This window comes from Lates calcarifer, linkage group LG1 (assembly GCF_001640805.2).
Source record: "Lates calcarifer isolate ASB-BC8 linkage group LG1, TLL_Latcal_v3, whole genome shotgun sequence".
Taxonomy (NCBI): domain Eukaryota; kingdom Metazoa; phylum Chordata; class Actinopteri; family Centropomidae; genus Lates; species Lates calcarifer.
In genome coordinates this window covers 23,362,609-23,389,796 of record NC_066833.1, presented here as the reverse complement: position 1 = coordinate 23,389,796, position 27,188 = coordinate 23,362,609, and the positions used below count along the sequence as shown (strand labels likewise).

The 27,188-nt window shown below is 41.1% G+C and overlaps 1 long non-coding RNA gene across 1 annotated transcript; it reads left to right on the top strand.

The window, feature by feature from the left end:
- The first annotated feature begins 5,078 nt into the window (after positions 1 to 5,078).
- Positions 5,079 to 26,910, top strand: LOC127142724 (uncharacterized). The gene is made up of 3 exons (XR_007813709.1): positions 5,079 to 5,347; positions 5,796 to 5,898; positions 26,847 to 26,910. It is a non-coding gene; the product is annotated as an uncharacterized LOC127142724 (long non-coding RNA).
- The last annotated feature ends 278 nt before the right edge of the window (positions 26,911 to 27,188 follow it).

Here is a 27,188-nt window from a genome sequence, read left to right as displayed (position 1 = left end):
CTGTTGGTTCGTCACTACGAGTGAGCCCTTTTACATCGACATGTATTTCGCTAGGTCATTGTTAATACAGACATTTTCATTAGAGCAGCTATTAAAATCATCACATACTGTATCTTGTCTTTTGATGCCAAAATATCTTGCAACTCCACCACCAGACCCCAAAGAAGATCCTGACTCCCCTACTTTCATGGACCTGTATCTTTTCTTGATGTTACATTTAATGCATTCTAATATTCTAAAACCTTTCTACATATCTATCCTGAAATGTTTTCTCATCATATGTGTCCCCTCAGTGCCTGCTTTTGTTAAACCAAGGGATCATTTGATCTTGTTTTCTGTCCCTCCACTAAGGATAAGAATCGCACTACTGTGGATTATACCCAGTCACTCTGCACTCATGTTGAACTCATGTTGACGGATGATTTAACTTCAGCGGCTGCGCTGGTGAGACTCACAGCGTGTAGACTAACATTCTCTCGTGTTCCTTTTCTTGGATTGTCTGATTTTTCCCAAGGCAACCTGAAAGTTAAGCACTCCATCCTGAAATCAGTTATCCCTGCCCATCTGCTACTCCTGGCAGGTTTAAAGCAAACAATCAAACTGAACATGATTGTTTGTGAAACCATGAGCCACGGAGGGCTGGATGATTTCAGAGAGGGGGCTGACTTAATCAGACGCCTCACCTTGACTGAGATCCAAATGCTCCTACAATTCTGGTGAAATAACCCCTGTTGTTGTTGTGCTTGTATTTTCATTTAGTTTCTCCCGTTTAATCTCTTTGCTCTTTGACAAACTGGGGAGTGCAGAAGCTTTCAGACAGCAGCACGGGCAGGAAGGTATATGAAAATTCTAACTGATGGCCACGGTAGAATGACATGTGGTTTAGAAGTGATTCAACTATATGCAAGCTCTTATGCTTAATTCCTGTTAAGGCGTCACGCTAACGTGCAAATAGAAACACTCCACAAACATGCAAACACTTGCTGTGTACATTTCTATCTCGCTAACAGCTATAGCTAATGTCAGTTTTATATTGCTGCACATAGGAAATACACACAAACTGAAAAAAAAAAAAACAGCTGTCAAAGAGTATTACTCGGTGTTCAATCTGAATGTGATTATAAAACCCAACATGAAGATATTCTTAAGTGCTAAAGTTGAAGGCAACTGGGCTTCTTTTAGGTTTCTTGAAGATGTTTCACCTCTCATCCAAAAGGCTTCCTCAGTTCTAAAAACTGGTTGGGGAGTCCCAGGTATTTAACCTCTTGGAGGTGCTCCTTAAAGTCGTTAACCCACCCTGTTGTTACATGAGTAGTTAGGGTCCTGTGGCTTAAGGTGGGATTGGGGGTTAAATGATAGGTGGTGTCTTAGGCCACCTCCTCTGTTTGAAGAGGTTAAAGACGTTCCAGATGGACAGATGGCCTCTTTTACTCACTCTCTCAAACCATCTGTCCCGTCTATTCAAAATGTGGACATTGTTGTCCTTAAAGCTGGCTCTCCTGTGTTGCGCCATGTTCTTGTGGAGTTGTAATTTGGTTTCACCTATGTACGGGTCTGAGCACTCCTCACTGCATTGCGCAGCGTATACAAGGTTACTCAACTTGTGTTTGGGAGTCTTGTCCTTGAGATGCTAACCACCTCCACATCCAAGAGGTTAAATACCTGGGACTCCCCAACCAGTTTTTAGAACTGAGAAAGCCTTTTGGATGAGAAGTGAAATGCTTCAAGAAACTCAAAAGAAGTCCAGTTGCCTTCAACTTAAGCACTTAGGATTACCATGACCTGGATGATGAAACACAATCAACTGAGGGTGTGTTTGAAGAATTAGGGTTTCCACAATAATGAGTTAGAATAACAGGATACATTTCACTTAGAAATAAAGCAGCGTGCTAGACACTGTTAAGATTTGTATGTAACACACACCACTGCATTGCTTACATAAATAGACATCTGTCAACTATGGAAGCTAATATGACACATAATGAGAAATGGCAGCTATACAACCTATGATAATGCCAAACAAGGCTATACAGAAAATTAGCTGTTTGAGAGAAATGACCACACTCTTCATTAAATATTTTGATAATATCAATTTTATATTCATTTACTACTTTAAACCTTTTCTCTCCTCTCCTTTCCTCTCCTCTCCTTCATCCTCTGCCTCCGTCCTCTCCTCTCTCCTCCCTTCACAGCTTTCCTCCGCCGCTGTAAGATGTAAAATGATGCAGTTATCACCATGGAGATACTCCTGAGAGATGGACCCTCGCTGGACAATGTCAAGAGCCTCAGCCTCTGTCTCTCTCTGTGGATTTGATTTCAGGTCTGAGAGCTGCGCTCAGAGCCAAAGCAGATGGACGACTCCTACACGCCTACACCAGCATTTGAGGAGTCAAATTCAGGGGCAGGATTTTTAACAGTGCGCCTAAGAGCAAAAATTGTGAACGTTAAATGAAAAGGCTTAAACACAAGCTCGGCAGCTTTGCTTTAGCAGTAAGACTTTTGATAGAGGACCAGTATTTAAACAATAGAGTCCTGCTCACATTACAGCTGCAATTTTCAGCCTTTTCAAATGAATCCACATAAAGACCTCCATTCCTACAACAAGACCAGAGGCAGAAACGAACAAAGAACAAAAACATAGTGAGGCTAATCCTGTTTGGTTAATGTAAGCTTGATAATACAGTGTAAGAAACACTGTTAACTTCAACAAGCCAAACAGTGCTTCCATATAAAGAGATGTGTGGCTGTTTTATTGAACAAGGAGGTGGTGTAAAATCAGTTCTGGTCAGGTTTAGGCACGAACACAGGGTTAAGGAGGATCATTGTTTGGGTTAGAATTACTTCATTAAGTTTAGAGGAAATAATTTGTCATTGTGGTCACAATAGAAACCACATGGTTAAAGTGAGGGAATCATTGCGATCATGATTAAAAGAAACCAATATTGCTGACTCTTGATTAGGAAACGGAAGACAAATAGTCTCCTGTGTTAAAGACAGATGTACTGTTGGTCTATTTGTCCAATCTGACTGCCTCGTTCTGTGGACTTCGTGTTTGTATAATAACCTCCCCCCATCCGGGAAGGTCAAGTGACTCAATTTATACAGCTGGTGATGCGCTTTGAGACTCAAACATGAACATATGTAATTTTGGGGCAGTTTGCAGTTTGGAATGATCTCCATCTCTGGTTTGGTCAAATCCTGTCAGAGCTGTGACACAACATGAGTCATACCAAACATGACCAGGATCTTAACTGAGGATCCACTCACCTCAGAAAGTTACAACAATCATCTATTTCTCTACGACCATATAACTTTCTATTCCTTTACTTTACGACCCTCCAGGGGCAGAGATCACACCTGCCTCTGACTGGACGTCTTCAGTGTTCAGTCTCACTACTGTTTTAAAGCAGAGCAGAAGATACTAATAATCTACTGGTAACCATAGCAACAACACTGATGCTTCCCACAGGGGTACCAGTTAACTGACTGGTAAAAGTTATCACACTTGGACTTAAATGAGTTGAAAGCGTACTTAAAAAAAAAAAACAAAACAGAGGAGGGTTTGAATACTTTCTTTCCTTATGGAAGCAGTCACGGTATCAGATGATATTACATTCTGTCCTAAAATATATGATCATGAACTCAGCAGATTACTTCATCCTGGTGTCATCAAGTGTCATTTCCTGTGTTATCAATATGCATTCTTTGTTGCAAGTAATTTCTCCACTGACTAACTCTTGACCCCTGACCTTTAACCTGAACCAAAATGGCATTAAATGACATATGGAAAACTTGCTTAGACGTGACACACCCTGAAGGCAGCATGCTATTTACACGCCACCCCATGATATCACAAAGATTATTTTAGCATTAACTATCATGTTGCGTATGTCTCTTCTGTTGTGTTGTTTATTTTATTTCTGTTTTAGTGGGATACCTGCTTTTGTTACAGCTCCTCTTTGTCGTGTAATGTAACCAAGTAATATTAGATTAAATTAAAGACTATTAATGGTGCTCTGTGAGATAATAGAGCCGAGAGTGAGAGCTGAAACATCTGTGAGCATGTTCTCGTAGCTCGGGGAGAACAGAGATGGAGACAGAGATTGAAAGAGAGAGGAGAATGAGAAGGAAATAAGGTCCAGTGCGTCCTAGAATAGAAAAAGAAAATCCATTTATTCTGAGAGGCCTGCGGGGCTGGAGGTAGCAGGAGTCCACTGCTACACACACACACACACACACACACACACAGAAAACCTCTCATCCTACTGGAGAAAATGAATTCTTTTCCTCTTTTTCCCCCCTTTACCTTTTTGCCTCTGTCAGCGCAACCACCGTAACTCCAACTTCTCTTGCACACACACACACACACACACACACACACACACACATACACAAAGTCACTCACCTGGTCACCTGCCTGAGGGGTTGTGATGATGTTCACTCTTTGGAGGCAGGGGTCTGTGTTTCCTGTCAGGCCGGCCACAGAGAACAGGAGGCCATCAATAACCATGCTGAGAGGAGAGGAGAGAGGAAAATAGAGAGAAAGAGGTGGATGGAAGAAAAAAAGAGGAGAGGAAAACAAAAGAACAAAACAAGGAGAAAGGGGAAGACAGAAGAGAAGAAGAGGGGAAGCAGTGAGACAAGAAGGCTGGGGATAGAACAGGTGAAATTAGGAAGAGTCCAAAAATTTCAAGAAAATCTGCAGAGGAAAATGTGAAATCACATATTCATCCAGTGCGTTGGTGAGTTGGTTCATGAAGACGAGACAGGTAGAGGTACCCATTTTCTAGTTGGTCCTCATTAAACCGTCACAGAGGATGAGGGTGGAACAAAATTAACAGAACTGCAGTCAAACCTAAAACCAATATGATGCATTAATGTGAAGGATGTTAAAGTCTCCTTTTCAGAGATATGTTTCTATAACTCCGCTGATGGTAGGTAGAAATTAATACAATTATAAAAACTGAAGTTTTAGCCGATATTTTATTTCTGTTGTTGGATATTTCAGTTATGATCATGCAGTCAAATCTTTTTTGTTACACCTGCTCCCGACCATTACAGTAATTAACGGGAGAAGGGGCGGGGTCCTCAGAGCCGCCATGTTGGTACATAAGTTGTTGCCCCGCGTGGCGTCGATGAGCCGCACTGCGGTAGAGACAGGAGGACCGAGGTGAAAACAGTTTAATAGTTGTTGAAGTTGAGCTAGTTACACGGTGACAGTGACACAGCATCTCTTCAGAAGCCACGAGACCACCGGAAGTACCGGTTTCTTCCCGGCGAGCTCGCGTGTTAGCAACAAAGTCACTGTTATGAGAAGCTTCGGCTTGTGAACGTCAGGTGTGTCCAGGTAAACGTATTAAGTTTCAAGGAGTTCGAATCACTTTACCCTCATGTTACTAAATGTTGATAAAAAATGACTGAAGAAAACGTGAACTGTGAAATATTTCACGACTGTTTCTGAGCAAGAACAAAAATGAAATGCGTCAGAGTTCATGAAGTCTGAGAAGTAGCTTAATGTTTAATGTGTGTTTTAATTCTTAGCTCGCCCCAGATGTCGTCTGAGACTTTTTACTTTTGATTTCACATGATATTTTTATTGTGTTAATATATGCTAATCATATTTATCTATACACAGTGATTCTAATGTTATTTGAGAATTTGAAAGTTGAACTTAAGAGTAAGAAACCATTTTCAGTGTGTTTTTTGTGTTCAATCTGACGTTATGATCTAGTGTGAGGATGTACAATATAAGATGAGATATAAAGGAAAGACTAAAACCTTGTTTGTAAATACAGGTCTTTTTATTGACTGAGAAGATCCAGTGGTGAAGGTCCGACTAGCCAGAACCTGGATTCACATTTCCACTGAAACATCCCGATGAGCTGCTTCTGCTTTGTGGTAGGATCTGGCATTACCCTGAACACACACACACACCACACCACTTGAAGAGCTGATATGAACTCAAGCAGTGTTGACTTTGACCAATCAGACACCCACTTTAGGACAGTTTTCTTGAGTTTAAAGGGTCAGATGTTACTGTTTTTTGTTTTTGTTTTTGTCTGGACTACAACAGCAGGACCCTCCCTATAAACATGGGTGTCTGTGAGTGATGGAATTACACTATTGGTTCGGTCTGCTGTTGGACTTTTCCTGTTGGTTGTTGCTCTGTCAAAATGATTTTAGCATGAACAGTCTTGTCTTTGTGTGGCTGGTTTTGCTGGCCTGCTCAGCTCAGCTGTCAGGTGTTTGCAGACTTGTGCAGGACTGCATGCCTGTGACGGTTTAAGTGGAAACTTTTGGTGTTGTGGTAACGCCGGCTGACAACTCTGTCAGCAGCTGGGTGTAGAGAAGCTTGGCTTTCACCTTGTTTTGTTAGTTTTCATATCCCTGTAAAATGTGATGCAATTTTGCATTGTTTTGCCACAAACTAAAGTTGCAGTTGACTGAACTCACTTTTGTTGTGTTCATGAATTATTGCAGTCAAACTTAGCTCCTTTCAAACCCGGATGGACATGTACTGACCCAGGAGCAGGTTACATTTTCTTCTGCTGCTATTTTTCTGCTCTTTCGTAGACATTCAGCTTCATGTGCATTATTGTTAATTGGCTGTTTTCCTTGTGTATTTGGCTTTCATTGATGGACCAACTTTTCCACCTCAGCAAAAACTTTATAGTTAATATTTCAAACTGGCGGGTGAAAATACACCTAATAGGAAAGAGGAAACAAGGATAAAAGAGAGAATAAATAAGGAGCAAGGAGAAAAGTGAGGAAGAGAGAAGAAGGGGGTGGGGGTGGGGGAATAGAAGACAGAGAGGAAAGGAGAAATAGAGCTTAGAAGGAGAGAGAAGAAAACATGACATGGAGAGAAGGAACAATGCAAGGATGAGGGAAGAGGACAAGAGAGGAGACGAGAGGAGGCTGGGAAAAAAAGAAACGGATTGAGGAAACGGTGGCAAGAAAAAGGAGATGATATGGATGAGTTAATGAGGAAATGAGGTAAAGCAAGGGAAGGCAAGTGGGAGGAGAAAACTTAAAAAGAAGGAGAGGAGATGAAACAAGGAGAAGAAAAGAAAGGAGAGAGCAAGTGGAAAAGAGATGGATGGAGGGGATAGCAGCAGAGGTATCGCTCTCTGTTCTGCCTGGTCTTGATGCTGCTCATTGGCCAGTGAAGACTGAACACACCTGTTTGTACTATAGCTGTGAGGACCTGCACTGATAAGAGTCATTTCTTTCTCCTTAAATTTTAATCCCGAACAACAAGCACTGTCTTTACTATCAGTCACTATCAAGGTCTTCAGAACAGAGTTAAAGAACCTGGTCCCCCCCCCCCCCCCCAGCCCATTAACCTTCTTGCTTAGTTGATTTCCCCTTCCCCACCTCCCCACTTCCCCTCCACCCGAAATCCTCTTCTCTCTGCCTCCATCTGCTTCTTTCACCCAAACTAAATTATTCCCCCCTCACCTATCCTACTGTCCCTGTCAACCTATTTCCTTCCCCTCTAATCCGCCAACCTTCAAACCACCTCTACGCCTCCCTCCAAAGTCCAGAAATACCCTCTGTTCTCCTCCACCCACTGAAATATCACCTGTCACCGCTGATATCACCCGCACCTGAAATTCATGCCAAAAAAGTCATTTCAGTCAGTATTGTTTGTGTGTCTCATCCAACACATTTCCACCCACCTGCACATTTTCAGTTAAAGCATAAAAGACGTGATGGTGAATACCAAACGTTTCAGAAAATGCCATGATATCACAAAAAGAGGTTTTGTCCTTGGCTGAGATAGATCCTCTACTATCATTCATGTCAGGCTGTCACAGACATTACATTGTCCCCACTCTGAGTTATATAGCCACTGATTAAAAACAAGAGACGCATTAATTCGTTTAAAAAAAAAAAAAAAAACACACCAGTTAGTGGTGCTCCATTACTTTGGTAATGTAGTACTTCTTTTGACATTCGCATGAACGTTAGTTGATGCTGGGTGATATTTTATTTCAATTTCACTTTTAATTTGTTTAAAGCAGGGGCTCTCAGGGGTTCTTTTTGGGCCAGGGACCCCTTACAGGTGGGAGGAAAAATTTCCTGTCAGGCCATTTGCTGTTGCAGCTGGTGCAAAGGGATTGCACATCCAGTCCCAGGCATCACTGTTCACATCGGAGAAGTCTGAGCTGAGGTGCGGTGTGGCGACCTCCCTCTCTGTAGCCACAGACAGATGTTGGTCTTCCGTTGCTGCTCTCAGTAAAACCAAACCTGAGATAACTGGCGTCATGTTCTCATCTCTGTTTAGCTGGTTTGGGTTTAACATCATTCAATGAAGTGGGCGGACTTAAATATGTATCCACTGTCGCTAGCTAGATATGCTGATCAGCAGCAGTGTGCGGCAAGTGTGTCCCGAGCTAAGCGAGCGATGTGTGACAGATTTACGTGATATGTCACAATCATATCAGAGTTTTTATTGGCCCAAAGCTAACGTGAGTTGGAGTTATTGGTTCTGTATGTTTGTTTTATTGACACAGTGGTGTAATATCCATAACTTTATTAAATTATTGCAAATTACTTCGCAGACTGCCAAGCTATGGCTCGCAGTCTCCCAAGTGTCCGGGGACTCCAGTTTGAGAATTGTGGGTTTAAAGTACATTTAGTCAATTTACAGATTTGCAGTATTTGTGCTCTCCTACTGAAAACAACAAATGTTGCCAAAAAAAAACAAAAACTTCTTGTTAACTGCAACAAGAAAAACTATTTATGACAATAACTTGATCCTTTCGGTCAGGTTTAATGGCCTCCACGTCTCAAATCGCATTCAGGTCTGACCACTCTCCCACAGACCAACACAGTGTGACTGTAGCCTCAGACTGATCATTTCATTTCTTTTTAGTCCCCTCTGGCTCTTGCCTCTGATGGACTCCTTCTGAAGGGCACTTTAGAAATAATTACCCATCTGGAAAGCGAACTTTGGAGAGAATAAATGGGACCTCTCCACCTCTGAAGATCCAACAGGATATATAAACATGTCTATCCACAGATATGACTCTACCTCAGTTTCTGTAGACTAAATCATATACACCAGATGGACACACTAATAGCACCCATTAATCTTGCCTTTGTGAAGTTTTTAAATGTACTTTGAGTTGGCATTATGTTATTTAAGTTGTTTTTTGTCCACATTGTGGTGGACCACAGTGACCCCTACATACTTTTAGATTTTCAGATTCCCATTTTATTTTGTTGTATCTCATGATTTTGGTCTCATTGTGTGTCAAAACTAGCTCTAAAGTTCAGTGGAGAGCTCACAAACATAAGCAAATAGATTTAAAAAAGACAAGCAAATGAAGAACAAATGTCTCCAACAGTTTAGGGAAAAAAGCCAATATGCAGTAACAGCACGTTTCATGAAGAGTCTTGCTGCAAACTGCCGACAGGTTTTCAGGAGACATAATATAGTTTGACCTCTCCCTGTACTTCTCATTGTACTGTATTTTAGGGTATCAGATTTTTATGTGCCTCTGTGAAGTACCTTGTCAGTTTTATAATATACTATAGACATGAAAGTTCAATTACTTACTAAACTTACTAAAACCAATGACCAGATGACTGATGAAGATGCTCTTCTCATTCATTTACCTGACATCAAAGGTAATGGTATTGATCTCTGTAAGAAAATCCATCTGTTTCTCTTGTCTGTCCATCTGTCTGTCTATCTGTCTTTCGGTCTGTCCGTCTGTCTGTCTCTCAGGGCAACACACAGACAGATTGATAAATGTACTTCATGAGTTCTTGCTTATGTTTTCGTGCTTTGCAGCTTTTGTTGTGTGAATGCTGCACATGTGTGCAAATTAATTTGTTTTGTCTATTTGCATGCTTTTTTCTCGATGCAGTACAACATCAACCACACAAATAAATCATTACTAAACATCAGGAAACAATATGATGAAGGCTGCAATGAGCTAAGGACAGAGGAAATTACAAAAACAAATACTACTAAGAGACAGTTGATAAAGGAGTCATCTGCCATAGAATATTCAGATTCCTCAGATTAATTTTCCTCTGGAGGAGGAGAAAACATGAGGGATTTCTCTTTTATTCCTGCCCTACATTAGGGACAGACAGCAGACATGTATCATGTGATGGGAAATAATGACTATATGATGAACTGTGAAATACTTTTGCAGAGATAAGATGTAAGTTTGCCTAGAATACATCACAGAAATGGACAGAGATGGCCAACCAACTGTGAACTTAGCGGTCTTATTTTGGTCACAAATCTTAATGCCCTGTGGTAAACACAGCTCAGCATGTGAAGACTGTGCTTGTGTGTTCATGTATAACAAGTCACCTTTATCCAGAAACTGGTGAGAAGGTGGCAGCAACCAAACCATTCCTGGCTTTAAAAATAAAACAAGACTCGTGTCCAAAATAAAACCACAGCTTTTTACAACGTGCAAAAACTCGTAGTGTCTTCCCCTGAACAGTATCCACTGTGGCTTCATTCTGTGATGGGACAGTGTTAACTACTGAGCCACCACACTCTTCTGATTAACTGATGATTACTTGTTAATTAAAATGAATTGCCTAATTAAGTAGAATTGTAGCAGGCTGTGTATGCAGTCTCAGAAGTACAATAAAAGTCGTCACAAGAGAACACAGCTATTATCAGCTCAGCTTCATCAGCACATCCATGCAGTGGGGCCAAATGGGTAAGAAATTCCAGCTCTGACCCTCCAGGGCTGACAATATTTACTGTTTTGGGGCCCCAAATGGGCTGTTTTTGGGGGACCAGAGCTTCTAACAGTGCCCTTGTCATAATATACTGGTCTATGACTGTACTGGGAATTCTGCAATTGAAAATAGATTCTTGTCAGTGACCAATACTAGAGGTAAATTTGGCTTTGGGCCCTAAGGAGGATGGAAAAGTTGAATAAATCTTAATAACCTGAGGAATGATAATGACCTCTTAAAACTGGCTAAAGTTGTCCCTTCTATCATGTTGCTTAACTACAGCGCTGATGCAGTAATTTTCAATAAGGGTGAAGGAGATATACACTTGAAATAGTCATCATCTTAGACTCACACTCACACACTGCTTCTGAATACCTCCAGAGGGAAAAAAAGGTGATTGGGGAAATAAAGTGAACTATATATGGGCAATTTATCTTATTACATTAGTGGTGTGAGGTAATATGAGGTAGTGTTAGTAAAATTATTAACCATAAAACACTGAAGAGACTTAGTTGGGATTAGAGAGAGGGAGATGGACTACATTGGGGCCACTATATCCTGCACCTACTGACACATCGGAGATGGGGAGGAATTAGGTCAGGGCTCGAATGTAGAAGGTAATAGATGGCTACAGCAGAGATTTATGTGTGACACCCTCTCTCTAGAGAGAAGTAGAGTGGGAGAGACAGAGAGAGAGAGACAGAGAGATGGGAGGTTGGTATTGGAACTAAATCAGACTGTCAGTTGGTGCTGAATTCTTCCTGAGGCGACAGAGGGAGGAAGGGAGGGAGGTTGAGTAAAAGGAGAGCAGAGCAATGGAGAGAGAACTGGGACATGGAGAAGGAGAAGAATAATGATGGAGGAAGCAAAGAGGCTGAAAGAATGATCAGGGTGGTGGAGTTCATGGGGCAGAAAACAGCACAGGCAGAGTAGGGACACAGTGGAGATCGGGAGGCTTTTATATGACGTAACTGACTCTGTGGTGGCGAAGGAGGAGTTATTTCAGGCATCCAGGAATCTAGAGGTGAAAGTCCCGTTCATTTTCTGTATATACAATACCAGGTGGTACAGTTGGGACACTTCCAAGGTTTGATCAAACTCATGAAACTCTCCTGCTGAATGTTAGAAAACAAACAGGTATTTGATAAAAAGTCAAAGGTACAATTCTGTGTAGAATAGAACTTAAAGAAGGAAGTCAAAAACTTCTTGGTGGAGTGAAACATCTGTTCAAAAGAGCATAAAATTTAGGCGTGTGCCGCTAAAGGCAGGTCATTCACGTTCATATTCTGTCAGTTTTATAGCAACTTAAGCAACTAAAGCACTGTGTGTTGTTCCCAGTTACAAAATGGTGATGTCTTCAGCGTAACAATGGATGCTAGGACTAATGTCGCCATATTTAGAATCAACAAATTTTTTGTGGCCATGAAATCTGTGATTGTGGTTGCTGGATGCAGTTAACATTTTCCACAACCATTAAAGAGACATGCTCATTTAAGACCTATAGGTAATACCCAAGGGTAGGGATACGTGACCTTTAAGGTTGTTTAAATTGGAGGACTTGTTGTTACATACATGTAAAGTAGTAGATTAGAAGTTGTAATGAACTAAAATGATATTTGGTTTTGCCAGTGACCAGTCATCAGAGAGAAGACCTGATATATCTGAGCAGACTCTAACTCTTTGTTGTTGCAAACCACCTAAATGAGCCCAAATTATCACGACCTGCCCAATTAAATGAGAATTAGTGGTAACACTGCTGGTTAGCTAGAGTCTGGTTCCAAGGCAGTACTTCCTGTCTTAACTGTGATTGTGTTTATTGCCAATTATTTGAGATTTTAAAAAGCTTAAGTGGTCTTTATTTTTATACAGTGTCTCCATAATTTACTAATGATAAAAGTTGTGTGTGAACCCTGAAAAATGTCACTGGATCAATTCAGTTCAAGGTTCTCCATATAAAAGCACTCAAGTATCGATTTGTTTTACAGTGGCCTATATATGTGTGTAATCCAATACACCGCATCCCATCCATCATATGCAATTTGACGTAATCCATTTTTAATACAGAAAATTCTCCATGCATGTAAAGTTCAAACCTAAACACCAAGGATGATTGACATTTCTCTCCTTCACTCAGATATGACTACATTATACAGACAAACCCACGTGTGCTTTAAGTCTCACATACAGCCACTGTGCTCTCTCTCTCATACAAACACACTCTACACACACACTCACACACTAATCAGTGTTGCACTTGCTGCCAGTGACCCTTATTGAAGGCTGTGTTAATGATGACTTAAACAAACAGTGTGTCTTTAGCTTTGGTCAATAGCTCTAAACAGCCACGAGTCACATCACCCATTACAATTAGGGTGGAAATATTAGAACTGCTGCTATTGCAGTGTGTGTGTGTGTGTGTGCGTGCGTGTGCGCATGTGCTAATGAAGGTATTGAAATTGTCATTAATGTGTGTGATGGCTCAACACTAGGAGAGCAATTGGGTTTATGAAAGGCTCATTGCTTTCCATATTTCAGCCTTAAGCAATATAAATGTTTATGTGTTCTCTCATTGACAAGTCCATTTAAAGCAGCTTCCAGAGTCCTGACAGGCCATAACTAATTCTCTGAAGCCGCTGGCCCACCAGGGGCTACAGTGACACACTGAGCTCCTCATATAATGGTCCAGTAGTTTCCTTTTGTCTCAAGTAGATACATCATCTATCCTTGATATACCGCAAAGCCAAAAGTTTGTGAACATTGCATTCATGTGTGATAGTTTAATACCTTTCTGCCAGATTTTGGAACCTGGCTGCAGGATATGATCCCATTTAGCCACAAGAGCATTGCTAATGTTCTAAGGCCTTGAGAGCCATTTCTTGATGTACCTGCGCAGGGAGGCAGCTGTCATGTAGAAAAGGAAATGAGCCTTCCCCAAAGTGTTGCTACAAGTTGGAAGCATATTATTGTCTCAAACATCATTTAATGACGTATAAGATTTTCCCTCCGTGAAATTAAGAGGTCTATAACCTGTACTATGAGAGAAAGAAGTTAATGAAGTAGTCGTTTATTCAGGTGCTTAAAACAAGATCTGTTCATGTTTTCTTGTTGAGTAACATGTTGCAGCTAGGTGAATATTGACTGACAAGGTCAAAACACTTTGTTATACAGACGCAAAAGCCATAAAGGTGTGTTCAGGTTAAACATGAGGTGAATTGTACAGGCAGTGTGACTGCATACAGAGTCAATGGGAAAAGAGGACACAGATGATGATGTGCTCTTAAAAACACAAAGTCTGTTTGTATCCACTTGCGTCCATGAAATTTAAAATATTTTTACTTGAAAACATTTGTGGTAATTCTGAAGCTGGGTGAAACTGGAAAAATAAATACCTTTAATGAGGAGGGAAGCTGCTGGTTCATGTCCTGTCCCTCAACCACATCGATACTTTAACCGTGACTATGATCTTTGTCTAGCCTGGACAGAATCCTTCTGTTTATCTAAACTTTAACAGACCTTAAACATACAGGCCAGAGATCAGATAACATAACTTGGTTTTATTTGCCAAGCTTTTGTTGTATCTCCTGTTTCCTCCCCAAAACAATGGAAAAAACGCAATTCAGTGTGTGGTGCTCAAGCAAGTTATAATTGAATGATTCCAGAAATAATGCATAATTTATTCTGATGTGATTCTTTAGTGAGGTCTGTGGATTGTTCTGAATAACTGGAACATTGCTTCTCAAAAGAGACATTTCTGTAGAATTTTTCAATGTCATTTTGAATGATTTGAATGCTACAAATAAAATTCCATTTAGCTCCATTGTATTGTGGAAGTGGCTGAAGTCTCAGAGATGGTTATCTGAAAACCTTAAACTGCAAAATAAAATTATCTGCAGGACTGGATACCACCAAGGCTAAGTGTGAAAATATGCTCTTGGTGTGATTCGAGAAACCCTTAAAGGAAATCTCTACATCTGTGTGTTTGTGAGAGTGTGTGTGTGTGTGTGTGTGTGTATGTGTGTGGATGTGATAAAGCTGCAGAGTTGGAATAGTCTCAGTGCACTCTGTGTTTACTTGGCTTCCATTATCTTTTATTTGTAGGCTGATAGTGTCTCTTGGCTGGGAATAAACGGGCTGTAAATCAGAAATGTGTTTGTGCATGGGTATAAGGGAATTCAGACATGCACAAACACAAGCATAAATATGGAGGTGAGGAACATGAATGCAGGAAGCTCTCTCCATTTTATTTTATTGTGAAAATCGGGGGGGGAAAGAAGCCGAAAACAATGAGGCTGATGTGTCCAGTAGCTGTGCAGAGCATGTACACAAATATGCACATTAGAGAATCAGCCATAGCAAGCTTCACTCCTCAACACATTTGAATATGCAAATGTTACCCGGCACAAAAAGCCTTGACAAGCTGTTATTACATGATTCCTGTGGGTGCAGAGACAACAGCCTGAAAAGATATTAGAGGAGGCAGAACAAGAGAGAGGAGAGTAGCCCTAGACAGTTGCCGGGGAGATGTGTGCATGTTGCCTGCGTGCATGTGTTTGTGGGTGCTTGTTATGGGTGTGTGTGTGTGTGTGTGTGTGTATGTATTCACAGAGGAATGCAGTAGTGCCAGTGGTGTTTCTTTACTGCTCACCAGAATGTGAGATGTGCTAGGTCACACTGGTTGTGAAGGGGTTGGTCACAGAGGGCATCAAAACATTCAAAGAAATAAATCCTGATCAACAGCAGCTCAAAATAGCAGTCAGCTATGAATCACAGACATCGTGTCCAGGCCATGTATGGTAAAAAGAAAAAGTAAAAAAAAAATCTGGCTATGTCCAAACAGGAGTGGCTGTTCACATCAATTTCATTGTGAAGGACTCAGACCCGGTTCGTTTGCATGTTCTCCCTGTGCCTGCGTGGGTTCTCTCCGGGTACTCTGGCCTCTGACATGCAGCTTAGGTTAATTGGTGACTCTAAATTGCCCGTAAATGTGAGTGAGTGTGAGTCTGTGTATGTTGGCCCTGTAATGGACTGGCGATCTGTACAGGGTGTACCCTGCCTCTTGCCCAATGTCAGCTAGGCAGCCCCCCCCCCCTCCAGGTGACCCTTAACAGATAAGCAGTATAGATAATGGATGGATGGATGGATGTGAGTTTCATAGCAAATCCCATCATCAATAAAACAAAATCTAAACCTTTGTATCAAACATACAGTAAACAAGCAGCTAACAGATCTGATATTATAGCTCAAAGACTGTGTTAGCAGTTAAAATCAGCGACAGTGAAGTAGTGTATTAAGTCGACAAAAAATTTCCCTCAGTTTGGGTAGTATACATTTTATACAGGACACTTTAAACAGGATCTATTCAGCCAAAGGCTTTGGTCTCCATGAAGTTGACTCAAGGGTCAATTGTGTCATTGAGTACAAGATGCTTTGTGCAGTGTTTGCAATTGGCAAGATAAATGTGGTTTTAAGACATAAAAAGACATAAAAGAATAGCATAATCAACTTGTTCCATGTGCTTTCCACCGCCCACTTAAACCAGTCTGTTGTCAGCTGGACGACTCAGTTGTTTTATCTTCATGGAGATGTAAGAAAGCAGTTTTTGTACGCATATGTTTCCAGTGTGTCAGCTGGGCATCGCCATCAGTGTTTGTTTAGGGATTTTTCGGGGTTTAAAGAGCAACCACACCCAGGTTTGTAATCCTGCTTGTGCTGCCATTTCATTTGCTACATCACAATTAAGTGTGGTTACATGTTCACCAGACCACACCTGTCCACAGCCAACAGAGGAGAGATCAGTTTATGTTCCTGTAAGAGTCTAATAGACAGAAAAGTAACATGAAAATGTTTTTTTTTTCAAAGCATATGATTGCACCGCACCAACAGCCCAGACAGTGTCATCATCATAACCGTATGTGGTGTCAACTGAACTTTATTAAAATACCACAATCCCAGTGTTGAACAAAGACTTACTGTCATATTATGTGTTATATTAACGCCACTTTATGGCCAATCATAAATCTCTGTGAATAACTAGACACTAACTCTTTAATCCTGTGTTTAAATTTTGTGATATATAGATATTATGCAAATTGCACCCATGCTATTTGTTGTTCAGATTTCTGTGGTGAACACCTTGAATCCAGTCTTTCAGTTTTATGTGTGCCGGCTGCATCGTTTCTGAGCCTGGGCGAGGAAATCGGACAGCAGTGAAGGTCAAATGATAATTTGGAAGAAGAAGCAACAATGAGAAAAGGGAAATGAATACACCTCCCATTTGCTGGTCATTTTGTAAAGGTCAAGGGGAAAATGTTAAAAATCCAAAGGGATTGAGAATCTGCAAATGGCAGTGGTAGGAAAAAAAAATAAAAATTTGGAAATATGTTTGTGTGCTAAAGCTCTAACGTCTGTTAAACTGTTGGCCTTGGTTTTGTGGCATTTTAAACTATTTCTCAAGGTCAGGTCACTGCATCATCAGTATGATCAGCGTGAACTGAATAATCTGATGTATACTGAGATTTAGACTCCAGAGGTCATTTTGAGTCATGTCCCACAAAGTTTTTTTTTAAAGTCACAAAGTGAATAAGGGAGAGAGATTCAGCTACCACCGGGCTTGAGGGATGTAGCCCCATGGAACTCCAGTGTTTAGATCAATGAAGAACAGTGTTTTTCCATGTGTCTAAAATATTCAGTGTCAGAGGATTAGTATATAAAGTCACACAGTTGATTTCCAGCTGACTGACTGTTTTGGCTTCAGGTATTGATCCTAAAAGAATCAAGCTCCAGCTTCAGTCTTTGATGTTTTCATGTTTGCGTGAATTGACAGATTCATCCACATAATCAAGCCCCAGAGGGAGGAGATTTGTTGAGATGAAATTGATAAACAGCTCCCAAAAGTATTGATGTGGCACCAAAAGGTAGAAAAGCTACAGGCGGCCAGCTCAGACACTGTGAAGTGTTTTGAAGTGAATTAAATGCAACAATCTTAACTGTCAAGGTCGTTTTCTGATTTATTGCTTGTTACAGGAGTCTTCCATATTAATGACCAGCATTATGTTAATGGTGTCATAAAAGAATACTCCGCACTGCAGGTGTCCATCCACAGCAACTTCAACAACCTTCGTCGTCACAAATATGACTCCTTGAGCTAAGAATCATTAACCCTAGGTCTTAAAAATCAGGTTTGTGTACAGTAACATTGTAACCTGGATTATTTCTACTGGTGATGATTTTCCAGTCTAGAAAGCATTGTGTTGCAGTCACAGATGACCACAGACTTGTACAGTGTGGGACTTTGACACTGGAGACTGGAGTTCATGTGTCTTGCATGTGGTTAGATTTTGGCAACAAGAAGCTAGTGATGAGTGTGATTTGGTCAGATTTAACCGTGACAATGAACTTTTCTTAACCTTATCCAAGTGCTTTGAATTTTCTTAAAAGACCTATTGAGCAAGAAATCCTGCTATAGAGCTGCCATTAACAGATTTTGTCGGGAGAACTATGTTGCCAGTGAATGTTTCCTCATATTGATAAAAACGTAATCTGCAATGTTTATTTGTTGTTGCACCTTACTATTATAACGTATAATAATTATAGGAGACAGAATGGAAATGACATAATTCTCCTCCTCTTTTAGTAAGACCAGGCCAACAAAGGATCAAATACCAGTAGTGAATTTACAATGTCAGAGTATGATATTTTACTTAAATGTGCGATAGACAACAAGCAAATGTTAGGCTGTGTATATTTAACCCCCTTAAATGTACAATATGTCCAGGTTCCTAACACAAACACTGGCTTTTCTCTTTTATTCTACACCATTGGTTCAGTCACAGGACTCTAGAGACCACAACAGATACTGCTGGACTAAACAGAACAATTAACAGCAGCTTTGGCAGATAAAAAAAAGAGATGAATAGAAGAGGGTAAGAATAAAAATCCTTTCAGTGGCTTAGACATTCACAGTGAACACAGAGGCCACTGATGACCTGACCTCTTAAGAGTGAATCAGCCAAATGTCAAGCAACAATAAAAGCAGAAAGATACAATATGCTTCACACAATAAAAATTGACATAAATAGGCTGCTGGCTTCTTTTCTACCAGCCTGAAAGGTCAAGAACCACTTCATATATGTTCCTAGATGTCCGAATGACTTACATGTAATAAATATTTGAAAATATTTGAAAAGCCATTGTATCCACAAGCTGAGGCTGCACAGATACACATACACACCTGCATGGAGACAGTCACACAAAGCTCCACTCAGCTGGATGGTTAAATGTCATTACAGCTGACAGTCTGAGTGGGCAGAGGGGCAGCCAGTCATTTACTGAAGGGTGCTTACACTGAAGTGTGTGATAGCTGTTAACAGACTTCCTATCACCATCAGTCCAGCTCTACAGACAGATGGACGTCTGGGTAACACAACAGACTGCACTGTAGGTTTTCATATTATTAGGTGAGAGTAAAGAGAGTTGTTTTGGATTGAGGGTTGTGAATAGTTAATAGACAGATGAGGCATAGGATGAGTTCAGACAGCAACCACTAAAGATGGTTTAACTGTCATTTAGTCACTGCCATGTTTTGTGAAAGATAGAATCCAGTGTAACAAGAACCTGATTAATATGACCAGGCTCAGCAGCCATTTCCTATAAACACATGCTTCAAATTATAGGTTAATGATTTACTGTGACAAGTTCTCAAGGTGGCAGACCATTAGATTAGCAAAATGACTAAAATCATCCCAAAAAAGTCAACCAGCGATGGACTGTAATCAGGATGGACTCCCACCATGATGGGCTCTAATCACGACGGCTTGCCAGTCGCCAATAGCCAATACCTTCGCCCAGTTGCCCAACCCCAATTTAGAGGCATGAAACTTCTGCCTTATGCCCAAAAAGAAAAGATTACTGTTCTTCAGTTCTTACACAGAGAAATCTGATCTCTGTGTCAACAGCTGCTGTAGTGATATAAGGACCATAAAAAGCTGTGACAGAATCAGGAGTTTTCAAGCAATAAATTTGTGACAGAAGACATAGTGTTATTAGTCACATCTGAGCTTTGCCTACCATGACAAGTTAAAATATTTGGTTAAAAGGTGCCTCCTCTTATCTAACTCTTTTATGATAACAAACAAATCCAAATCAATAGGCTAGTTTTGAATTCAGTTTTCTCAAAGAGGAGACCTTGTATCTTTCTGCCTGAGACATAAAATTTTTACCAAAAATCTCAATTTAACAAGTTGGTCAAATAGTTTTCTACTATTTTGCACTGATAGTAAAAGACAGTGCTCAGTTCTGTTTGAACAAATTTAACCTTCGTTCGACCGGTGTGGAGGAACCGACAAGTGTCTCTGGTAAAGGGCAACGTGCATAATGCATCGCAGTGCAGTTCCTTTGGGGAAAGTTTAATGGCAACAAACAGCAAACACAACAAATGAGGAGGGAAACACCACCCTCCCCCCCAGCACTGCATCCACACCTCCCTAATTTGATCCCGACATTGCAGACAAACTTCCCAGCTCCTCTGTTCAGCCTGTAGCCAAATCAAAAAGTTCCACATCATTAACAGCTGAAGGTTACGATGCTGTTAATGAGAGACCCAATTAGCCTTTACTAAAACAAAGAGACAGGGACGGAGAGACTCAGAGGAATAGTTTCCCTCCTGTATAAAATTTGTGGACCCATTGCGAGGGTTTCACAGACCAAGAGAAAGATGGAGAGAGAGAGAGAGAGAGAGAGAGAGAGAGAGAGAGAGCAAAAGAGAGAGAGAGAGAGAGAGAGAGAGAGAGAGCAAAAGAGAGAGAGAGGCGACTGAGAGTTAGATACACTTGGAGGACAGAGAGGAATAGAATAGAAAAATGACTAGCATTTGTATTCATGGCATTTAACTGTCCAAGACATTTTTAAATTCATTGTTCATACATTTTTATTAGTTACAGGAAGGAAAAAAAGTCCTCTGGCTTTTCCCCAATTTAGAGACATGGGAAGATCATCCTTTACCAGGCATCCTAAAAGTCAAAGAGTGCTCTCCTCTATGTTTAAACAGCTCTCATTAACTTGTATAGTCAGGACATACAATATCACATTGTATTTTCCAGGTGTTTGTGTTCAGGTAGTCATCAGTCACTGGCGAACACATCAGCTCACCTGAACCAATGAAAGAGCCACAGCAAGATGTGAATAACAGAAGCTCGAGGGAACAGGGGGACCCAAGCCTCCCCACTGTGCCTCCAGCCACCACAGAAAACACACTGCCTTCACCACAAAGCTACACATAGAAGATTTAGAAGCATCATGGAATAATTTTGTTTAAATTAGGGACTAGAGGCACTGTGAGAGTGGGATGGAACAGGCTGGATTGTGACTTTAGCCCAAGGCTTTTATGCTCGTCTCATGTTGTGACAGGTCACGCATCACAAAAAACAAATTGCTCGACTCCAGTGCGGATGCAGCCTTGCACACACACACACACACACATGCAGGTGCAAACACTGACATGCACAGGAGCAGAGTTGACACACAGACTGTGTCTGGTGTCACCTTTCCTCCAGAATTGTTCATTTGCTGATTTCGCCTCTGCCTGGGACTGCCACAAGTTCACAGGGTTAAACACGTACATTTTCAGCTTGATTTAATCAGTAACACCTCAGTGTGGTTTAATTTGGGTGTCTGTGATATGAATGGACCACAGATCCTGCCCTCTGAGGGAGTCCTCTCCATAGCCCGTTTACTGTGTACATCATGTCAACCCTGTGTCCAAAAAATAATGTTTCCAGACAGCTAATTAGCAACAGCAAATCTGTTCTCTGTAGCTGAAAATTGGACAGTTAAAAGTTAAAAATATTTCAGCAGCCTCACCACTGTCACCAGATTGTATGTGGTGATATTTTTGCCTTTCAGGTGGTTGGAGTTGACGTCTGTCCGTCTTTGGTTTTAGATACAGTTGTCGGAGTTTATTGAGAAATTGTGGTCTGTTTTAACACAAAAGTTTACCTACATCTTTATTTACATTTGACCAGAGCCATGATCTTGTCTTTAGCAAAACGCTCCCCTAAACCACAGAGGGGACTCTGATGTGACTGTTGTGCTCTATGTATACTTGTTATCCGCTACAACCATCTTCAGGCTGCTGCTGTTTATAAAGGTGGCACTTCATTCTTTCAAAAAATGCATCACCTCTGAATATAATCCAGCCAGTTATTATGTTTCCTACAAAACATATTTCCTGTTGCAGTTTGGTTGGAGACAATGTAATGTAATGTAGCACAGCTGAAATCATTCTCAACTGTTAGCCTGATGATGTTAGATGTTTTTTTTTGTTTGTTTGTTTGTTTTCTGTTGACTCAGAAGCTGTAGCAGTGGTTAGTTAGGTGAAGAGCTGTTAATATTTTTCCTGATGATTGAGGAAATAGGTCAGTTTAAGAATTCTTAATTCTGTAAATCGACTGAGAACATCCCGTACAGCTGCGAATGCTTTCTGGCGCCGGCACAGGAAAATGACATTCCCATTTTTAATCCTGCTCACAAAGCTCTCAGAGTGAGATGGTTATGTAGAGGAACTAGTCCGGTCTGGAACCAGACTAGTATGACTAAAAAAAGGTCCAAATTAAGAATCACTTTGTTTATTTGCATTTTATTCCGTTTGGTACAAAGATTCTGAATCACTGAAAACAGAGTTTCACTGTTATATTCACTGTAGAGTGACTTCATCTGTTATCATACTAATCTTATACTTTAAACAATGGAATAGGAACACAAGGAAGACACATGTAAAGTTAAGGTGTTGGACAGCTTTGGTTTATTCTTTTAGTAAGACTTTATTCCTGTCCCTGGTCATCTAAAACACTATGTTTTGAGGTCTGCAGCAGCAAAGAAAGGAGGGAAAGAGAATGAAAGAGACAAAGCACCATTATTTTACCCCCCGAGGTCAATGACAGAGAGAGCTGCTGGCAAATTAAAGAGGAAGAAAGAGGAGTGCCCTAAAAATGTTTTAGGGCACTCCTCTGTCTTCTTTCTCAAATTTATCTCTTCCACACTGCTTCCTTTTCTTCTCCTTTAATCAACCCCTTCTCACATACCCCCAAACTCTCCTTTTTATCAGTCTCTATCTCCATCTTTCTCTCTCCCCTTTTATATCTGTCTCCTCTCTGAAGGCTCGTCTGAAGCACAGCTACATCTCAGGGGATTGCAGACCTCTGTCTCCTCTCAGCCTCCTGCATTCTCCCTCTTCCCTTTCTTTATTCTCAGAGTTGTCAAATCAGTAGAGAGAGCAGTTGGCGCTCAGTTTTCCAACTCACATGCTCACTACATTGCGACCAAAGATTTGTCACAACAACAAAAAACGGCGGTGACTTAAGGCAGATAAGGGAAATTACAGGATCTGCTGCAGTAGTGGTGGTTACATCGGTAGTTGGAAACCACGAGTTTAGGGGATTTTGTTTCCTTCAGAAGACATTGTTTGGGTGATCTGCAGTTGAAGATGTGTCCACGGGTAAAAAGAATTTAGTTACAGGCTGACACTGTTTACTCTGCTCACCTGTTGGGGTGGGGGTGGGGTCGGGTGGTTTAATTCCCTGTATAAATCCTTAATCAGCCACAAAAGCAGTTGTACTTGAAGATAATCATTCTCTGGCTGCATATTATTGATTATCAAGATCTATGCAACTTGTGATATATTTTCAATTCTGTTTTCAGTTTAACAGAACAGAATCAGGGTCGTTTCTGTGACCGTTCACATCAACCTGTGCACCTGCTTTTGGTTGAATCTAAATAATTCATATACATTGGATGTGGACTGCTGCTCGTGTCTGGTCCTTGTCAGAACAGAATGATAGAGATGGAACATAAAGGCGGTGATGTGTGGAGAAATAAACCAATAGCCTGCCAGAAGGCAAAAAAAAAAAAAAAAAAAAACAGTGTCCAGGGAAACACTTCCATCAAGTCCTGCTCATAAAGGACGATTTACGGCCATCTGGGGCTTTGACCAAGGCTGAGGGGTGTTTGTGCACATATGGGAGTCTGAGTATAGTTATGTTCATGGGGGTGTGATCGAGTGTGTCTTGTAAAATAAAATAGATTACTTAGCTTGTCAACAGTGAATACCTTGTTAATTTTTTTGTTTTAGCATGTAGCTTGTTGTTGTTTCCAACATTAAGTATGTTAAGTATAAAGAAAATGATGGCTTGACTTCCCTCCAGGCTGCACATTCATCATCTTGATAAGACAAACATCCTACAAAACTGGGTTTCATGGAATCACTGGCCTATAACAGTGAGACCCAGTGAAGGAAAACCTCCTGGAAAAGATGTGCTAAAGATCATTGCAATGTGGCAATAGCAATGATCCAGGCATTCACATCAGATGAGATTCACACAGCCAAGAAAAATAAGACAGTAGATGAGTTGTACATATGCAGCCTACGGAAACACAGCTTACACATAATGGATCACTTCCTCCATCTTCTCCATTTTTCCTCGGTGAACATGCAAATCAGTGCAGCTGCGTTTGCATTTCACCTGCCCAAACAAGCAAGAATTAACAGAGACAATCAGAACACATGAGGAGTGAGAGATGAGACGTGAACAGCAACTCTCCCCAGGCTGATAAATAATACAACAGTGTGGCTTTTTAAATGGAATACACGGCCGTTTAGACACGCATAACGCAGAGAGGGAAACCGACTCGATGACAGGGCGAAGACCAGCTGAGATCCTGACAGATATTTCTTTGTTATGTTAAACACAGGAGGCGAAGCACAAAACAAAATATTCACTCACAGCAGGTTTTCTGATGAGAGACCACATGGCATGTTGATATGTTATATAACTAAAATCAGGATTGCCTGGAGAAGTTTTCATCACTGTGGTTTCATAATTTAAAGTGAAGGCACTGAGTAGATTTTCAATTAACCTGTCTACCAACTCTTACATTTCTGCAGTTCAGACTGAGTGCCAGAGCATGACTGTTATGATCTTCATAATGTTGATGTCCACTGTTTTGAGGTGAAAGAAGAGTTCTGGACTAACAGTCCCCCTTGTGCAGCTAAAACATGGCATGGAAACAGGACCTCTGAGGGTGTCCTGTGATGTCAGGCACTGGGATATTGGCAGCAGATCCTTTTGGTCCTGTGGGCCTTCAACATCTGGCTTGTTCTGGTGCATCACACATATGTTCAAGCAGATTTGGATCTGGAGGATTTGGAGGCCAGGTCAACACCTTGGGCTCTTTGTTGTGTTCCTTGAGCCATTTCTCAGCTGTTATTGTGGTGTGGTGGGAGCACTGGGGGAGGCCCCTGCCGTCAGGGAGTGCGTTTGCCTTGGGGAGGTGTGCTTGGTCCACAACAATATTAAATTGGGTGGCATGTATCAAAGTAACATCCAGATGAATGTCAGGCCCCAGCAGAACATGGTATTGTTAAGAGATGCTTAATGTTATTTACCTCACCTGTAAGTGGTTTTAATGTTGTGGCTGATCAGTGTATATTAAAATACAAAGCACTAGTATTTTTTTTAAACATTATATTTATTTATCACACTTTTTTCCAAAGCAACTTACATGTTCTCTCATACAAATCAGGTTCAATGTTATGGTTCAGTATCTTGCTGGATTGGATCTTGAGCCTGCAGACTGACTCAGACTGCTTTGCTTCACATTAACTGAAAGGTGACTATAACTTTTACAATTATATCTTTTGTTTAACTGATCAGCAACAACACGAGCCAAGTTATGGAAACAGTTGTACACAGGTGATCTAGGTTAAATTAAGTGCTTGAGGTTAGGGGACCTTCACTGTCATGGTACAATAAATAAATGCGTGGTTAAGGTTGTGAAGCAGTCATGGATAAAAGAGACAATGTTGATTTCACACAGGAAACGAACAGTGGTCCCCTGTGTGAAGGTTGTGTGTTTTCTCCACCTAACCTCTCCCTCACACGGACCTTGTTACTCAACATACAGCGTCACCTGACCTCCTCTTATGCCCCCGTCATGATTACTCCGGCCAGTAGAGGTTAACCTGACAATAAAACATCACGATGGGTCGTAATAAGCTGCTTGCACAGATGACCTATAAGGTCATGTTTCTATAGGGAGATCAACCTTTGGTGACCACTTCACTCCTTTATACCTAAAAATATATATATATATATATACCCTGGTTAATTAGACAGAAAACAGACAAAAACAAAGAAAAAAAACAGTAGCTTACACTTGCTGGAGAACAATGTGCTACTTCCAACATGCCCAGTGTCACCAGCTGCTTCTATTCAGGCTTCAGTGTGTGTCTTCAGAACTAATGATTGTGTCAATCTGAATGTGTCAATACTTGGCTTTTATACACAGTAGTTTTAGCTATACTATACTGCACTGTGTAGCAAGAACCTGATTCTGACTCTAATGTGAACCAGATACCCCGTCCTCTTGGTTTCATTGCTGAATGTCACTTGACAATCATGCTGACCCTTTAGACCGAAGTCAGCTTTCAGTTTTAATGAGATGGAGAGAAGTTCTCAACCTCAATCCATTCTCTTCAGCTTCCTGGAGTAAAAAATTTGGTTCTCTGATTTAATTGGCTACACATTGGGACGGACCCATACACACAAAGTACACACAGATAGACATGCTGTCTCAAAGTGAAATGTTGAACTTGTTGAACCTTAAAAAAAAAAATCTTGAGTGAAAAATGAATAGAAATAGAGCCCTTATTGGTTGGTGTAGTGTGTGTGTGTGTGTGTGTGGTGGTGGTGGTGTGTGTTGTTGCTGGTTGCTGTTGTTGCTGCTGCTGCTCTACCTTAACTTATCAGCACACACACACGCACCAAGAGACACACACACACCCACTGGGAGATGCTTCAAAGCGTGACATCGCTGTCGGCTGTATTGCTTTGTGTTTCATGTGTCCTCTATCTTATTACACCCCCCCCTCCTCCCCATCTTCCCCCTCCCTCCTTCCACATTCTTTATTAATGGCCCAGATGTGGCGGTGGCACATGGGGAGCTCATTACACCGAAGACAACACAAAGCAGTTGTTTTCATATTCAAACATTTTGGGAGGAGGCGCTTTCATGTAATATGTAACTGAACCAGTGTACAGCTTCTAAAACTAACAGTCTTGCTTGTTCGACAGTTTCCACTCTGTGTTTGATTAGGTGAGGGGGAGGAAGAGGAGGAGGTGGAGGAAGAGGAGGATGAGGTGAGTTCATGCATTATGTAACTTTTATGTAGCTGCGTCTGGTGTGAGAGTTTGAGCTCTGGAGTTTCAGGAAGGACGAAGGGAGGGCAGGAGGGAGGAGGAGGAAGGAGGGAGGAGGAGAGGACAGATTCAAGTGAGGAGGGGGAAGAGGGGAAAAAGGGCAGGTGGAGAAGAAGTTGGAGGTAAATTGTTTGAGAATTGCAGAAAGGCGTGGAGTGACGAGAGGTGAGCGACATGTTGAGAAAGAAGACACAGAAGAGGGGAGACTTGGGGAAA